Source organism: Pinus tabuliformis, chromosome 4_2 (assembly GCF_031772625.1).
Source record: "Pinus tabuliformis cultivar Carrire ecotype Pingquan chromosome 4_2, CPIR1, whole genome shotgun sequence".
Lineage (NCBI taxonomy): Eukaryota > Viridiplantae > Streptophyta > Pinopsida > Pinales > Pinaceae > Pinus > Pinus tabuliformis.
In genome coordinates this window covers 17,879,491-17,893,856 of record NC_142304.1, presented here as the reverse complement: position 1 = coordinate 17,893,856, position 14,366 = coordinate 17,879,491, and positions in this window count along the sequence as shown.

Below are 14,366 nucleotides of genomic sequence, written 5' to 3'. Positions count from 1 at the left end.
ATGGAAAGTAAAAGGACAAATCAACATGTAAGCGAGATGAATGTATTTATGAAAATGGGTTATGAGTTAGTGAAAGAAAGGCAGGAAAATATAGTTTCTATGAATAAAAAAGGTAGTGAAGGAAAATGAGATGAGAATTTTTATTGACTGACTAAGTGAAATGCAATCCGACTGCAAAGGAAATGAGATGAAGGTTTTATTGACTGAAAGAGTATGGATGCAATGGAAACACTGACATCTGAAAGGCTTGCAACTGCTGGATTTGATATGCATTAGCATGTGCTCATGCATTGATGTTTCATCTCTGTTGCTGCTCTGATCATTTTCTTGTGACATAAATGTGGTCTTTAAGAGACACTATTTGCTTATGGTCATCTTTTCATCCTCCTAGAACCTGCAAAAAACTAGTACTTCTTTTCCAATGGATTGTGAAGTTATCAAAATAGATAGGTGATCAATTTCTCTGTTAATGACATTTACGTAAAAAAAATAAGAATCGGTACTATTAAACAAGTTCATGAAAGAAAACCAAAAGAGTTATACCTATGTCGAAAGTAGTGCCTCAAGTTACTTGTTGTTTCTTTTCAGCAATTTCTTCATTATTTACTGTTTCAAAATATGATAATAGCTCCCTCATTTTGTAGATCTTGTCGAGATATTTCCAACGATGCTTGAATCATCGAATTTCGATGTTGTATGAGAAAGTTATACTGTTTTGAAATTTTTATGAAACAGTGAAAATTATCATGTAAAATGTGGCACGGGAACATGATGCTATAGTGAAAGATGATGTAAGCAGATGAAATGACATGTTGATCATGAATTTATGGTTAGAAGGCATTGTTTGACAAATAAATCATTGAGTTAAATGCATAGCTGCAGAATTGTCGATTAGTTGCAAAATCGATGTTTAACTGCAGAATGTGCACAATTTTTATAGCTAAAATCCTGAACAAACAACCCAAGTCAGTAAATAACCAAAAATGAATTCAAAGAGTAAAAAATAATGTTGTGGTTTACTGGAGAAAAAATCTAGTGATAATTACAATGCCTCATGGGCATGAATTCATTCCAGCATCAAAAACCACAATAGCCTTGAATGGAACCAAATGTTGGCATTATGATGCATGTGTTGTACTTGATGGCAACCCTCTCATAGAAGAACATCTCACTTATGTATAACTGGATGAATCTTCAGAAAAGATGTCAGATGTGACTGATGGAGGACAGCTCAAAGGAATCAGATGATAGTTCTAAGTGTAACAAGTTAGCTTTGCCATCAAGTCCAAAGGGGGAGATTGTTGGCATTATGAGACAAGTGTTGGCCTTGATGGCAAATCACACTGATGACAAATCATAGTGCAGAAGGATAGCAACAAGGAATTGATGATCAGACTACAAGTATGAAGAGAAAATATATACACGCTGGTTCACTATATACCAAGTCGCGTATACAAGCAGGTTCACTATATACCAAGTCGCGTATACGCAGGTTCGCTATATACCAAGTCGCGTGTACACGCAGGTTGGCTTCAGTAAAAGAGCGTGTATGTGGAAAACTTATCTTTGGTCCGTGGCGGTTATTCCTTGGAATTTGTGCCTATGGTTTTGGACCATGGTGTCTCGACGGACGTGTTGATCCCTAGTTTTGAAGTTGATGGTATTGGATTTCTATGGTTTTGGCCCGTGGTATTGAGCAAGGCCTAAGGCTATATAAGGAGAAGAAGATCATTAGGCAAAGGGTATCTGAAAAGTCTTGAATATCTGATGAAGTATTAGATCCAGTATGCAGGTTATGGGTTGATGATGCAATTGCTTGATCTGAGCTAAGGAGAGATCTCACCGGTTGATGGAGAACAAGATCTAAGGAGAGATCGGGATCAAATGGGTTGAAATGAACTATCTTTATATGGTTGATTATTCTTATTCTAGATCTGCATACTGACGCAAATAATATTCTATAAGTGTTATAGTATGATTGATGTCTGGTACAGCTGCAAAGTTATAAGAAATAATTTTAGATCTGTACGTGGGTTGGCTTTGGAAAAAGGGCGTATACACGCAGGTTGGGTTCATCCAAGTAGCGTGTACACTGTAAAGCTTGATATTTGAAGTTGCAGATGGGTCTGATGGTTATTGCAGAGTTCTGTGTCAGCTCTGTGCTCTAGTGACTATGTTGTTGACAGAGTTTCAGTGTTTCAGTGCTTCAGTAATTGATGATGCAGGTTGTACTACAATGGTGATTGTCTTATGGATCTAGTATGAAAATTTATGAAACGTGGTCCCGGGTAGATCGTAGGCCGGCACCTACGTACTGGTAAACATATCAGCCAGTACAAGAGCAAAGGAGTTGTAGCTCCCTTCCAGGAGTAGCTGAAGAACGAGTAAAGGTTGGAGCATTCTGTAGGCAGGCACCTACGTACTAGTAAATGGATCAGCTAGTACAAGAGCTAAGAGGGTTGTAGCCCTCTGCAGGTTGTAGCTTGCGTGCTGGTAAAGGACTGCACCAGTACATTGTAAAAGAAGTTTCTTATTAAAGGAAGATAGAAACAAATTGCAGCAGGTGGTTTTCACCCACATTGGGTTTCCACCTTATATCATGGTGTTCATGTGTGTGCCTTATGTGTGATGATCTGTTCTGTTATACTGCACCTGTTTATTGTTAATATGGGTAATAATGTTCTGATGCATTTACTGAAGATAAGCTAACTGAATCATAAGATTACTGCATGTACGTTAGTTGCCCTTAACAAAGTCGCGTGTATACGCTGATATCCTTAACTGAAGCTGCGTGTATGAATCTGAGTATGAAATTGAAAAGTTTTATCTGATCTGATAATACTGATTCACCCCCCCCCCTCTCAGTATTATTTCCAACACCAAATGCAACACATATATTATTCAACGAAACTTGCGCTATTCAATATAATAGTTCAATGCATATACATGGTTTGCATGCTTGAAAGATACACCACATAATTCAAAGCCAACTCAACACCAAAGCGCACATTCAAGGGTTCAATGAACAATTTTGAGTGCATTTGATATATTAGCATATACCACGACAATCATCTAGCTTTCACAGGATTCTGTTTAACCGAAACAGAAAAGGGACTCCTTGAGATAATTGCGAGAGTTCAAAATACAATGAACAACAGGGAGTTTACATCATCGAATTTATTGTAACTGACAAGGAAATTCAAGCCAACAGAGTTTGTTTTTAATTTTGTTTCTTCCCTCTCCAACGTGCCGTGTTTAAACAGTTCACTGTGTGTAAAATAGAAATTGTTTTTCCTCACGCAGTCAGCGAAACAGGGTCCCGAAGAATCTCATATTTCTCTCAAACGGTTGTGAAATTGAAGAAACCATTTCTCGGTTATTTAAGTCGACCTATCCTAAGAAAAACCCATGTTTCGGTTTTCCGAAATTAGTTTTCATTTCTCCAGAACTTGCGTTTAAAAATTGACGTTTTTAAGTTTGTTACACATTTCCTCTACTCAGGTAATTGTTGCGGTTGAATTTTTTTATTTGCAGGTAAAAAAATTGCATATGAAATTTTAACTATCAAGACCTACCCAAGCTTGAGGAATAAATAGAGCTTCTGACAGTACACCATTTCTTCTCGTTCAAATAGTTGAAGAAAAACTCTATTGATTATGTTCCTAGTAAATCTCCAATGAAAGGCTTCAGCAACAATTTTCGATCTTTCTAAACCAGGTTCTAGACCAAATGGCATTCAAGAAGCTAATTGTTGTTCAATATTAATTTTTTTCAAGCTTGCCATATACATAAGATACACAGTCCAAATGAATGCAAATGAATTTATTGCAAAGGGATGAAGATGCACCGGAACATATCTATACGTAATGAAATCACACAGAGGCCAAAACATCAGATCACTTCTAATTATGTGGCCCATGCTACAATGCATATGCAGATTTTTCGGCTTTTGATGTTGGGAGGTTTCGATGTGGAAGATCTTGCAAGTCCTCAATTGATTGCTAGATTCAGTAAACCCGAGTTATAGCTCCATATCCGGGATTGTGATATTTTGGTTGTGGTCAGAGTATTAACTATGAAATAAATTGAATGAAGGAGAACACACTGAATCCTCTCCAACATACACTACCTTCTCTCGCTCCTTCATTTTCCACGGCATGTATAACCAATAATAATGAAACATAATGATTGAACATTAAAAGGTTCCAAAATAAATGGAAAACACAACCACTTTGATTTGAACAAATGAGATGAATTGGTGAATGGAAAATTAGGTGGGCGATTTGTTTCGAAATTTCTACCACGTAAATTAGATGTCGCAACTATGAAAACGCATACATTATTTGAAAGCCACGCAAGAGTTTTTATTTCAATTGGACTCATCTTATTTTCCCTAATAAACACAACGGCCCATGCAATTCGATCTGTTGAATTCTACAATTTGCACATTTGATTTTTTAAATGTTCTTGCAGGTTTGTTTTGAGGCCAAAGCTCAAACTGGAATACAGGATTTGAGCCATAAATTTTATGTGCAGGTTTACTGTTTTTTTTGTGTAAATCAGCATTTTATATTAAAACAATAATACATATTTACAAAATGGTCTGCTTGTGTAGACAAAGGACTGCTTTCCTAATCCACATAGACCTCGTTATGACCAAAAAGACCTTCAACAGAACCCCAGGGCACACCACGCAGGGCGGCAGGGACAATCAGGGGTTGACAAAGACCAACAGTGACCAAATTGAGACCCACATAGAGCCATGGACAGCTAGAGACGAAAACAGAAAAAACTGACAAAATGGAAGAATTCCAATGCTTGCAGCAAAGAGCCGTTACATCTCGAGAACCACATAATTCTTGGAGGGTTCCTGACCAGTCGGAGCCTTGGCTCTGCCCGCCTGAGATGGCGCTGGAAATGTGCTCTGACTGTTGCCCGTGTTCCCCTCCACCCTTTCCCCAGCACTCCTGGTTTCTTGACATATGGAATGACGCAGAAGACTGATCAAGACCGTAAGTTTCTTGGAAATGCTGTCGAATTGCTGCTCCAGGCCGCTAATTTTAAAGTCCAGGCCTTCCAAGATCGCCGCATGCTCCGCAGAAGTTATAGCAATTGCTTGTTGCGCCTGTCGAGCCTGGCTGATGTAGTCACCCTGCATGCTTATGGCCTTAGCCACCATCGTTTTCATTCTCCACATTTCCGCTTATGTGCGGACATATTGGGTGCCTCGCGTTGTGGATGTGCCAGGATCCTGTACCCATTCCATATCCTTCTCCAAATCATGCACTTCCAGGTTCTCCTCTTCCTCAATTACAATGGCCTCCAGCTCCTCAATCTTGCATTTTTCCTTTTGAGAGGTCCTTGTTTCATAGGCTTCCCGAGCCTGTCTAAGATCTCGGTTGGCCGACGCGTTTCTGCTTCCCTCACCGGCCATTGTCTCAAACTCAAGCACCAAACATCACCGTGTTCTAAGGGCCGAGGAAAAGAAATTCAGCCAGCTAACCAAATACACCGTGGTGCTGCCGTTACTGGGGACCGAAGATATATAGGGGAGAGTAGGTGATTCACTTGCTGCATTCCATCTTATCACCTGCTGCCCGCAAATTCCGTCATAATTATCCTTACTTCGTGGTTCATATTTTCGATGATGGCTCAGATTTCTGCTCTTACGTTTGCCTCTCTTGAACTTCTCCGAAGCATGCCAAGTGTCCATGCTTCTATAAGGGCATCAACGGTGCTCATACTTTTCAATTATGGAGCTGATGGGAGTGACTCCCGCCTGCTTGTACATTGAATGCCCATTTCCTGCCTGTCCTTCATTCTTTTGCCGACCCTTAATTCTCCCCGCAGTACGATTGATCGTAATCATATCTCAATACCTGTATAGAGCGCCGTCCCTTTATCCTTATCTTTCATTCACCATATCCTGCCTCGAGAGCAGGGTACACTTGTTTCTTACTTCCAGGCAGGTGACGTCCTGCCAATAGTTGTCCACGATGCTGGTGGGGTTCTCTATACCATAATTTGCCAGATGATCCGCAATTGTATTGGCTTTGCGACAAACAGCCTAAAAGATTAAACCTTTCAAACGCCCAAGATGTTCGGCTATACTTTTTGTTACTTTGGCCAGTCGCCAATGCTGTGTAGCTTTGCTTACTTTAGCTCCTGCATACATCCTTCTGGCTGCTGCAATTGCGAGCTGGGAGTCCCCTTCTACCACTGTCGCGCCCGCCTGTAATTTCCTAAGAATTCTAAGACCCTGTTCCATCGCTGCGAACTCCATCTCATTATTGGTTCCTTCCCCTAAGGCTCTGCTATAGATGTACTGAATTTCTCCTTCGCTGTTCTTGAGAATGCCTCCAATGCCGGCCAGTCCTGGATTACCTCGCGATGCACCGTCGAAATTTAGCTTGAGGAAGCCTGAAGGTGGTCGTTTCCAGATGCTCAAAGTGGTGTTTATCTCCTGTTGGCGATTCACGGTAGCCACGAAGGTTCCTTTATCTAGGTTGAAATCTTTCAAGATTTGTAAGTCCCCATTTGATGCTTTATTATCTTTTTCTGGTCTACCTTTGACAAGAACCAATTGCATGATATTTTGTGTGATAATTTCTTTAAAGTGATTTATGTCTCTGGTTTCATTCAAGAATACTCTCCTATTCCTTTCTTTCTAGATTGACCAAGTAATAAACCCTGGCATGGTTTTCCAAATGATGTTTACCATTTGATTACTGGAGAAATTGCCCTGCCAATTTTCGATGGTTTCTTGAATGGAGTCTCTTGTTCTGTTCATTTGCTGCAAAGTGTTTTCCACCCAATTCCAAAGGAGGTTTGCCGTCTCACATGTGTTGAATAGATGATTAATTGTTTCTTCATCCTTTTCGCACATGGGGCATCTAGATGGGCCACAAAACCCTTTCTTTCGGAGATTCTCCCAAGTGAGAGTTTTCCTGTGCATTAGGAGCCAGAGGAAGGCTTTAATTTTCTGCCAGAACAGAGAATCCCAGACCTTGTTGCTCCATTTCACCTTTTCTTATTGCTCCGAATCTTCGATACAGTTTCTGGCTTCTTTGAGCGTGAAATTTCCCCCTCCTTGCTTTCCCCATCTTAGTTGGTCGTTGTCTTCCGCCATTCTAATTCTTCTTTTGTTTAACAGTGTTTGCAAGTCCCTAGTGTCATTGTTTTCTTCGGTCATGTTCTCTGTTTCATTGACTGCCCAAGTTCTCGACTCCGGGTCCCTATTATTAGGAGTCCAATAGTGATTCACCGTTGATCTTCCAAGCTCCTGGTAATTTCTTTGAAGACCTGCAAACTCAAGCCTTTCTAACTTGGGGAGTTGTTGTCAGGCATCCTCCCAAAAAAAGGCAGTTTTCCATTGCGAATTTCCCAGAAGCTATTCTCCTGTATAATGTCTCGATTTTTCCTTGCTAGGTTCCAGATCGGTGAGCCCTCTGGATTTTCTTGCATTCTGATAAGGTTCTGAATACTATGCATTGGAGCGTATTTTTCCTTCCAATGTCTAGCCCAAGGAAGATTGGGTTCCTTCAGCCATTTCCACCACAGCTTAGCCCCACAAGCCCTATTGATGGTGGAGGGGTCTAGCAGGTTTAACCCTCCCAGTTGTTTGGGATTACACATAATATTCCATGCCACTAATGCCCACTTTTTCTTCTCTACATTTCCTGACCATAAGAAAGTTCTCTGGATCACCCTCATTTGCTGAAGGACTCCTTTGGGAGCAAGAATTATGGAGAGCATATATTGAGGAATAGCTTGTAGGACTGCTTTGGTTAGGACTAGCCTACCAGCAAAATTGAGGGCCCTGTGGGTCCAATTATGGCATCTTTTTCTCCAAGCTAGCTAAGATCTTCTCCCAATGAGTTTTTTTCCAGGGTTTATCTGTTAGAGGCGCTCCTAGGTACCTAGAGGGTAGGCTGCTTCTCCGGAAGCCTAGAATGGTAGAGAGATTTTTTTGCACTGATAAATGCGTATTGAAAAAGAACATGGTGGATTTAGATAGATTAACTTCCATACCTGAGGCTTTGCTGAAAAGATTGAGGATCCTTTTATAGCCCAAGGCTTCTTTGACTGTGGGAGTGCCATGTAACATTGTATCATCAACAAATTGCTGGTGAGTAGTCGCTGGAATGGAAGTCAGGGGCTGCAATCCTTTGATACTTCCTTCCTCTTTAGCGCTGCGTATGAGTCTGCTTAAGCCTTCCATCAGGATAACAAAAAGGAAAGGTGATAATGGGTCTCCTTTCCTGAGCCCTCGTGAGGAGGAGAATTGATCGGCAGGGGCACCATTTACCAGAATAGAAAATCTAGTAGATTTGATCAGAGCTAAAATCCACACTATCCATTGATTGGCAAAACCGAAAGCTTTTAAAATTGCTTCCAGGTAATTCCAGTTGACTTTATCATAATCCTTTGGCAAGTCAAGTTGCATCATCATGCCTGTAATTTTCCTAGAGTGAAGCGTATGAATCATTTCATGAGATAGTAAAATATTGTCCAGAATTTGCCTCCCCTCAACATATCCCGATTGCTCTTTAGAGATGAGGCCCGGAAGAATAGGTTTCAGTCTGTTAGTAATGACTTTAGAGATAATTTTATATATAACATTGCACAAAGCAATAGGCCGAAACTTTGCCAGGGTATTGGCATCCTCTTCTTTTGGAATTAGGGCAAGGAAAGTAGAATTAAGGGACTTGAGGATTGAGGTAGAACGCCGAGAGTCTTCCACCACTTTCCAGACCTCTGTTTTAACAATGTCCCAGCAAGCCTTGTAGAAGTTGATGGTAAAACCATCAGGCCCAGGCACTTTATCATTTGGCATATCCTTCACCGCTTCTTCCACCTTTTCCAAAGAAATTTCTCGAGTTAGTGCTACGTTTTTCTCATTAGTCATTGTTTTGGGAATGGATTTGATGATTTCATCAATTGCTTCTGTCCTATCAACCTCTGGCTCCTGAGCAATGTTGCTGAAATGCGTGGTAAGTAGGGTTGAAACTTCTTGATGTGTCTGTAGAATGGCTCCCTGTTCATTTTTGAGACTGAGGATTTTATTGGCTCCTCTGTGGTCCATTGCTGATGTGTGGAAGAATTTTGTATTCTGTTCCCCTTCCTTGAGCCACTAAATCTGAGACTTTTCTTTCCAAAGGGTCTCCTCTTGTTGGCAACGAAGCTTCCATTGCTGCATCAATATTTTTTCTTTGTTTACAGTTTCTGGGTTAATGTCTCCAGTGATCCAATCTTTGTGTATCTGCTCTAATTGCTCCTCGAATTTGGATTTTTCTTTGAATATGTTCCCAAAGACTCTTTTGTTCCATATTTTGATCTTGCTTTTGATGTATCTCAGTTTGCCTTGTAACCTGTACATTTTGGTACCTCCGATGTCCACCGGTTCATGCCACCATTTTTCAATATGTTGGAGGAAGTCCGGATGGGTGAGCCAAAATTTCTCAAATCTGAACGGCTTGTTTCTAGGAGTGCCCTAGATAGCAGCAACCAGAGAAATGGGCCAATGGTCTGACCCCCCACTAGGTAGTATATTTGATTCAACTATAACTCCCTCCAGCAGAATACTTTCGGAGATTAGAAATCTGTCAAGACGAGAAGCAATTTGTCTTTCACCTCCCCTTTTGTTATTCCAAGTGAAAGCCCCACTCTTGGGGTGGACATCCACTAGTTTAGCTGTATTTATGAAATCTACGAAGGCTTCAGAATCTTTGTTGAGTTTCCTTGTCCCTCCTTTATTTTCCATTAGGGTAGTTATCATATTGAAATCCCCTCCTATGACTACCTTCGCTCTGGGATATCTTAGCTTAAGATTCAGTAGAGTTCTTAGAAAAATAAATTTCTCTTCTAACTTCTGAGGCCCGTAGACATTGGTACGCAAATAGGTTTCCGAGTTTCCTACCACCTGAGCTTCTATAGCTATGAAAGATCTGGTTGCTTCAGAGGAGAGGATTTTGATTACTTGCAGATGCCACAAGGTAATTAAACCTCCCTCCCATCCATGGCTGGCGGTTTCCATGTATTCCATATGTTTGCCTAATTTTTTGCTTACGTTATGAATAGTACTACTTGCACATTTGGTTTCTTGTACAAATATAATGTCTAGTTTTTCCTTTTGGACCTTGTTCTTTAAAAGTCTTTGTTTTATTTGGCTACTAAGCCCTCTAGCATCCAAGAGATGACTTACATTTTAAAACAAAAATTAGTAGTTTAGAGAAAAAGCTTCTAGAGATTTCATCTTACCAGAGTTTAAGAGCATTTGTCCCAGTTCCTGCAGTGCCTCATTATTGGATCTGCGCCCTCTCTTTTTCCTTTGTTTGGAGCTGGTGGAGGTTTGAAGTAGACCTTTTGTTCGGAGTCACATTCCTTTGGCTACGCCCAAGTTCTTGCTTTGCATATCGATTTCTGCTCTCTGTCGTGCTATTAGTATATCATTTATTCTTCCAACTTCCTCTTCCGATATGTGTTCCATCCCCTTCTTTTTCCATTTTTCCACCATGTCTGGTAGGTTAAATCCTTCCTACTCCAGTATGTCATTAAGCTCCATCTCATCACTTCTGATGTCACTTATGAGCATTTCTGAGTCTTCATCTACCCCTGTTGTTACCTCTTGATTATGTAGTATAATGCTTTGAGGAGTTTTCTCCATTGTTTTAGTTTCAGGCTCTGTTGTAGTTTGGTCTGCTTCATAGGTGTTTTGTTCCTTATTATTGTCCTCTAATTCGGTCTCAATTTCTAGAGCTTCAAAAGCATTACTGGTATTACCTTGAGATGTGCTTGCTTTGGTTTGGCATTTCCTGTTTGCTCTTTGTCTCGCTCTTGGCCGAATGAAGGTTTCCCTGTTCTTTCCTGCTTTATCTACCTTAAGGTCTTCTGCTGTTTTATTTAATGGACATTCTCTGACTAAATGTCCATGCTCATGACATTTTCTGCATCGAAATGGGATTTTCTCATAATCAATGGCTTGGAAATAGTCCTCATCCCTATATTCCAGCCACAGTCCCTCATGCAATGCCCCCGACACATCCATTTCCACACAGATTCAGGCACAGGAGGTGTATCTTCTCTGTAGAGTGGCTTCTGAAGCTTTGATGAAGGTACCTAATTTGTCACCTAGCTGTTTTAAACTGTATATCTCCAATAGTCTATTGGTAGGGAGAAGAGGTGTATCCAGACTGGCACCTGCTTGAAGGTTTCTTTTTCTCGCACGAAATTGGCCTTCCAAGGCCTAATGTATAGGCCCGCCGAAGCGAAGAAGTAAGGTTCGCCATCAAATATTCTATCCTTATCCTCTAGATTTGAAAAAAAATAGTGAAGAAACCTTTGGCTCCTAAGTGCAGTCTAACATCACCTTTGGGTTTCCATTGCTGCTTTATCCATTGAAACAACGCCCTTTCTGTTGGCCAGAGTCCCATGAACTTGCAGATCACTGCGTGTTCAGTCATGTGATCTTGGTAGGCTTGAATTTCAGGGTCTGTTATCACCACCCTTAGGGTTTCTGCCGCCTTAGGTTTGCATGGGCCTTGAGTCGTTTTGCCATTGAATGTTTCTGTTTTGTCTCCTTGTTCCTCGTTCTCTTTATTCAGAACCCCGTCTTCTCCGTCTATTTGCTTCTTTTCTTGTTTGTTTTCATGGGCAGGATGTGCTTGCGTTGCCTTCTCCTTGCCTCTATTTTCTGGTCGCCTGCCACCCTCCTTTCCTTTCAGCTTTTGAGTATTGTGTTCCTCCTTGCCCTCATTTCTTTTCCTTCCCTTGCTGGTCCCGTCCTCTTTCTGTGACCTTTCATACCCAGCTATTTGCACACCTTCCTGTGCTTTCTGTTTGTGCATCATTATATGTTTGTAAGAGGGGGTCCCTATGGACCCCTCGTTTACCATCTGTCAGGTCAGGATCTGTCCTCTTCTGTATAGCTCTGCCACTCTGACCCTGTTCTTTTCCAGTTTCGAACCCCAGATCTGAAGAGTCTGTGAACTGTAAACCCCCGTTTTCACCAGGTTGCAAGCTCGGCCTTCGTCCACGGATGATATTAACAACTAGGGAAAATGTGCATGTTTACTGTTGGTTATGCCTAGTAGTTCATAATCATCTTGGGAAATTCTTGCAGAGATTTTATGAGCAACCACAGCTTCTTTCTAACTGCATGTAGACTGCTTCCGCCATGATTTTTTTTGTTCTGTGCTAACTCTTCAATTAGTTTCAACGGCCTTTCAGCCTCCCTATGCGTTGGCTTTGATAGCAGACGTGAAAATAGTGGATAAAATAGAGCATTGTTATGGGAAAAAAATCAAATACACAATTTGTTTGTGGTTCAATTCAAATTCTGGTTCCAAAGAATTGAATAGTTATGAAAAGCAACCGTGGGATCAAACCAAAAATTAATTCTTTGCTCTCTATTCCCGATTCCATTCGCAAAGACGTTGGTTTGTAGAGTGCAAGGTTGTCTTGGCATAGTTCCAAGAAATTCAAAGTCAAGTGAATGACAAATCCAACAAATCAAACATGGCACTTGATGCAAATTCTTTGCCACAAAATTAGAGCAACCAACCGGTAAATGATACTTTGGATTCCAAGCTAACAATTTTTTTCTTTGCAGGTCGCATTAGAGCTAGTTATCAATTGATCATTTTTATTTAAAATTCTACATTTCCCTTAATTTTTTTTTCTAAGTAAAACTGATCTATTAGAAAGGACATAATATACAAAGAGGCTCTGGCCTCAAGGGTACTGGGTCAATGATGTGACCATTTTAAACATCAAATCTTGAAATCGCGACTGCCCTAGTTGGGGAAACTAGTTCGAGAATGAGATCAGAAAAGTTCATTCTACTCTCGCAGTGGCTACAATTCCAGAATTCAAAAATTGTAACCAAAGACTGTAATTTCAGTGATACCTCCACAAATTAATTCAAAATTTTCCACAGTAAAATAGCTCCTATGAACCAAATCTCGTAACCCAAGTTGAAAACAAAAATTCAAAAATTGACTCGACATGAAACGAAGTTCAAAATTGAGCTGGAAACAAAAATAAACAAAATCAGACTCAGGGCCCGACACATGACCTGGCATGCAGTTGCAAGGTGGCTTCTGTTGGCTCTTCCTCCATGATCAGACACCAGCCATATTCTTCAAAACCAGGATCCACCTGCAATGTCGTCCATTTGAATACCTTTGTCCTTACGGGTGGCTTCGCCTCCCAGTGTCTTCTGTTTGTTGCTTGGCGAGTTGTCCTTGTCTCTTGGTGGGTGGCTGGAGCTCGGCTCCCCTTGAAAGAAGCCGAATGAAGGAGGATCCTGGTTAATCTCCCAGTTGAATGTTGGTTCGGCACAGGAGGCAGTGACCTCTTTGAAATCCACCGTGATGGTGGCAATTATGAGCGGCTTATCCATGGAGCAACGAAATTAGAATTACGCTTGCTAGGAGGAAGCAGCGGTAGTGGTATGCTGGGAAAATCCCCTTGAATTTCGAATCTCACTGGTGCCCAATATTCCTCGTCCGCTGCAAATGTCCGGGTACCTGCCCAGGAAGTGGGAATTGGAAGGGTTTGGCGGAGGAGAGACAGACGGGGAGGTAGAGACAGAAGGGGGCAGGGAAAAGGGGTGTGTGGTGCCTCCCCGACTACCACCACGCCTGCTCCTCATTCTATGATGATGGCGCATGATTCTTTGATTAGTAGGCTACAACGAGCGGTGAATTGCAGGGTCAGGAGGCGGCCTAAGAGCGACAGAAGGGATGAGGAGGGGAGCATGAGAATTTAACTCCAGATCAGAGGAAGGGGCCGAGGCCTCAAAACGCAAGCGACAGAGTAAGGACTGAGAGAAATGGAGACCATTGCCCAGGTCGACGCAACAAAAGAGTCTGCAACGTCTTCCCGTGGTAGTTTGAAGGCTCAGTTCTACTGTAGAGGAATGGCAGGAGCAATTGAGAGGCTGAATAGGGGAATGTGGGGGGGCTTTGCTCCATATTTCTGGAATTGCAAAGAATTTCTCGATTTTCCAAATTGGTTAATGGCGCCGACCTGAGAGCCAGGACTTGCCATAATTCCACACAGGGGAGGGCACAGGTTTCCATACGGATTAGCCACCTGCTTGTTCGGTGGGTCATGTGAATTATAGACTTATTTACCACCTGCATCCGGGGGCTACATTTCCCTTATTCAAAAACATGAAGAATTTATTTTTTTTTGTTATTTTTTTTATTGAAAATCTAACATGATTTTTTTTTTGAATCAAAACATGATTTTTTTTTAGAATCAAAACATGATTTTTTTTATTGAAAATATTTTTGTGAGGTTAATGAAGAAATGCAAGAAAATAAATAAAATTCTAGAATATTTTAAAGTCTAAAAACTTA